The following is a 4,524-nucleotide window of genomic DNA, read 5'->3' as shown; positions in this document are numbered from 1 at the left end:
CTTGATATGATAGAACTATTAAATTGTGTGATGTGTGGATTACGTGCCAATAAAACTGGTAAAAAAAAAAAGCATAAATAATGACTCCTTGTGTGAACCTCACTGAATGGCATTCATAGGAATCAAATAAACTACATCTGAGGAAGGAAACAATGGAGAAGTTCATCAGTCAGAGCAAGACCACAGGACAAATCCCAAAAGATCTTCTGTTCATCATATGCAAGTTCAAGTTGAAGCTGAAGGTGTTTGGGTTTTGCTATTTTTTAATCCATGAGAGCCAAAGTAAGACCTCAAATTTATATCCCTTCTTAATGTAGAGATCATCTTGACAAATTGAGCAAAGATAAAGCTAGTGTAGGGTGACTTGAGTCTTATACATGAAGAAAGCAAAAAGTAATTAAAAAGACAGGAAAGAAAGAAAAGACAAACATGGAGGTCATAAGCAACTTACTCTTGAACATAGAGTAGGCTAAAGTGAATGAAAGAAGTGAAGTAAGTAACAACACAAAAGTTTAAAAGGCAACTCAGAAATAACATAGTAAAGTACAGTAGCGAAATGTATAAAGACTGGAATTAGAAAACCGAAAGGGAAGAACAAACTTGGCAGTTCTCAAGCTGAAAGAAAAATCCCAAACTTCAAGCTACAATTTTGAAAGGTTCAGTGGGCAAAATATTGAACAATGGGAAACATCAAGAGAAGATAAAATTCTATGCCAAGTATCTGTGCCAAAACTAATTAGCGTTCAACCATTTCAGGAGGTAGCATATGATCAAGGTCAATGGTACCAAAGGAAAATCCAAGCTGCCCTGATGGCATTAGCAAAAAACAAGGCCACACCCCAAGGAATCCCAAAAATAGACTTCAGACTCAGAGGGCAGGGCTTGGCACCTCATCAGAGTTGATTGGAAAACATACATAAGGATCAGCAGACAGACCTAGAACTATTTATAGGTCTTCTTCTTTTTTCATGTCTATCTATATAAGATAGGCAAGATAAACAATCCTGGAGAGAAAGCAATGGAACCATTGGGTCGGGGGCGGGGGAGGTGAGGTGGGGGCGAGGGTGGAGCCAACTAACCCAGGAACAAGGGAACAACAAGAGATCTAAAATCAATGGCGAGAAGGGTGTAGAATGCCTGATGGGAGTTGATCAAATGCAGTGTAGCCGAGAGGAATTATTGAGAGGCACATGAAGGTCGAACATGATGGTGGGACAGGAGGAAAGTAAAAAGAAATAGAGGAAAGAACTAGGAAGCAATTATACAGGTATAAATATAAGCATGTTAATATGTAAATATATTAATATATAACCATAGGGATATAGGCCTATGTATATATATTTATATGTTAAGTATCAAGGTAATAGATGGACATTGGACCGCTACTCAAGTCCTCCCTCAATGCAAGAACACTTTGTTCTAATAATCTGGCATTCTGTGATGCTCACCTTCCCAACACCATCTCTGAAGATAAAATGGATGCATAAGCAAATGTGGTGAAGAAAGCTGATAGTTCCTGGCTATTAGAAGATATAGCGTCTGGGGTCTTAAAGGCTTAAAGTTAAGCAAGTGGCCATCAAGTAGGGCAGCAACAGAGTCCACATGGAGGAAGCACACCAGCCTGTGTGATCACGAGACGTCTACAGGATCAGGTATCAGGCATTAGAAGACCCAAAACAATTATACCGATGTGCACAAGTGGGGTCCTAATGAAGACCTAAAGCCCACCTGTAGACAACTGGACTACCCTCACAGAAGGGTCATAGGGAAGGGATGAGTCAGTCAGGGTATAGTATTGCACCAACGAAACACACAACTTTCTTAGAGTTCTTTAATGTCTACTACCCCTCTCCTCCCCACCAACTATCATGACCCCAGTTCTACCTCACAAACCTGGCTGGACCAGAGCATATGCACTGGTACAGATAAGAGCTCTCAACACATGAAATCCAGGACAGATAAATCCCCAAGACTAATGAGAGTAGTGATACCATGAGGGTAGGAGGAAAGTAGGGAAAGGAGAAATGGAAAATCAATCACAATGATCGATGTACAACCCCACCACCACACATAGTGGGTTGAACTACAGAAACATGGGACGTGTTATATATTAAAATAATAATTTATCAAGGGTTCGTGATGGCGGAGATAAAAGGAACTGATACCAAGGACTCAAGTAGAAAGAAAATGTTTTGGAAATGATGATGGCAATATATATACAAATGTGCTTGTTATAACTGATGTACGGGTTGTTATAAGAGCAGTAAGAGCCCTTAATAAAATGATTTAATTAAAAAAATAAAAGCAAGGCTACACAGATGAAATACCAGTTGAAATTATATAAAAACAAAACCTGATGCAGTGCAGGAAGCACTCATTATTCTATGCCAAGAAATTTGTAAGAGAATCACCTAGTCACCTAACTGGAAGAGATCCATATTTGTGTCCACTCCAAAAAAGAATGATCCAACAGTGTATAGAAATTATCAAGCACAAACAATCTTTGCATTTTGCTGTAGATAATTGTTTTAATGGTTGCAGCATTACATAGGCACGGGACTTCCAGAAATTCAAACCAGATTCGGAAGGGGATGTGCAACAAGAGATATCATTGCTGATGGCAGATGGGTTTTTTTTAATTGACTATGCAAAGACATTCAGTTGTGTGGATCATAATAAATTGTGGACGATATTGCAAAGAATGAAAGTTCCAGACCACTTAGTTGTGCAAATTCAGAACCTGAACATAGACCAAAAGGCAGTGGTTTAAACTGAACAGGGGGATACTGCATGGTTTAAAGTTAGGAATGTGTGTGTCGAGGTTGTATCCTTTCACTATACTCAGTCTGTATGCTGGACAAATATTCAGAAAAGCTGGACTACATGAAAAACACAACATCAAGACCGGAGGAAGACACTAGCAACCTGCCATATGCAGTTGATACAACCCAGCTTGCTGAAAGCGATGATAATGTGAAGCCTTTACTTGTGAAGAGCAAAGACTAAAGCCTTCAGTATGGATTACTCCTCAACAGAAGAAAGGAAAAATCCTTGCCATTGGACCAATAAGCAACATCATACTAAACAGAGGAAAGATTGAAGTTTCTTTTCAAGGATTTCATTTCTTGAATCCACAACTGGTACTCATGGAAGCAGCAGTCAAGAAATCAAAGTACTGACTGGACAAAAGACCTCTTTAAGGTGTCTGACCCTACTCATGGTATTTTCAGTTGCATGTGACAGCTGGGCAGTGAAAATGCAAGACCAAGGAATTGATATAATTGAATTATGGTGTAGGTGAAGAATATTGAATATGCCAAGGATTTCCAAAAGAATGACAAACCTGCTTTAGAAAGAGTACAGCCAGAATGCTCCTAAGAAGTGAAGATATGCACTAAGAGACTAAGTTAAAGCTGCTATGAATCAGCCTTACACACAGTACCAGAGGAGGAACAGAAAGAGGTAGCTGCCCTGCTGCTGATGGGGAGAGTAACAGCCCCACGTGGCATGAAGTTCTCTGCGAAGAAGACACACCCATGTGGGCCCACAGTCCCAACGGACCACTGTGGGGTGGGGAGGAAAGGGGCAGGTGGACAAGCAGGTTTACAGGGCAGCCGCCTAATTAGATGAGCTGCACAGACTAGTATGTGATGTTATAAATTTCCTTCTTTATGTCGTTTTTGAAATGTCATACCAAAAGGGAGGCAGACTTTGAAAAGCTTGCTTGTTTGCATCGCAGCCTGCTGGACTGGTCGGCAGTGTGAGGGAGTCTCGGCTGCATTCACATAGAGAATCTCCGCTTTACCACCTTCCTGGAAGCCTGACATCTTCAGACCCGCTTGGGCAATCCAAACCTCCCACGGGGATTGGAATACTCAGTTCCTGCTCACTGCTACGTTTTTAAGGAACTGATCGGGCCTCTCAAGTTATGCTTAGAATTCCTGGCACTTGAATGGGCTTGCAGAATGACGGTAAATCATTTCAGATATAAGACGAGTCTTTCTGCCCCACTGTGTACATGGGCAGGGCTTCTTCTGGTTTGCAATTGTAGCAACAAGTTCTGGACCTCATTGTTAGGCACAGCTCAGCCTTACCACCTCACGGGTTGTCTAATTAATCATCACTGCTCCTTATGAATTAGTCTCTACTTGATTGGTATTGTGTTTGCCAGCTCTTTGCCAAAAGGCTCCCATCCTTACATGGTTGGAGTGACCAGAGTTAATCCCATCGGCCTTTCTGTACCATTTATCCTGCTTCTTGTTACACAAGGCTCAGAAGAATGACCTCGGCTAACACCGTCGTGAGAGTTCTAATGGAGACAGGCTAGATATATAGAACCAGGATCCATGAATTTGAAGAGATACTTCTATTTATTGCAGAGTAATAGTAGGCATATCATTTGTACTCTCTGACCTTCAATTCCTTCATCTATAAGATGGAGCTGTTATTAATTCTTTTGGAACATGGATGTTCTAAGGGCTCAGTGAAACAATATGAGGGAGAGATTTATTTGAGTTATAAAGG

Source organism: Tenrec ecaudatus, chromosome 9 (genome assembly GCF_050624435.1).
Source record: "Tenrec ecaudatus isolate mTenEca1 chromosome 9, mTenEca1.hap1, whole genome shotgun sequence".
In the NCBI taxonomy this organism is placed as follows: Eukaryota; Metazoa; Chordata; class Mammalia; order Afrosoricida; family Tenrecidae; genus Tenrec; species Tenrec ecaudatus.
Note: the sequence above shows the minus strand (reverse complement) of the source record.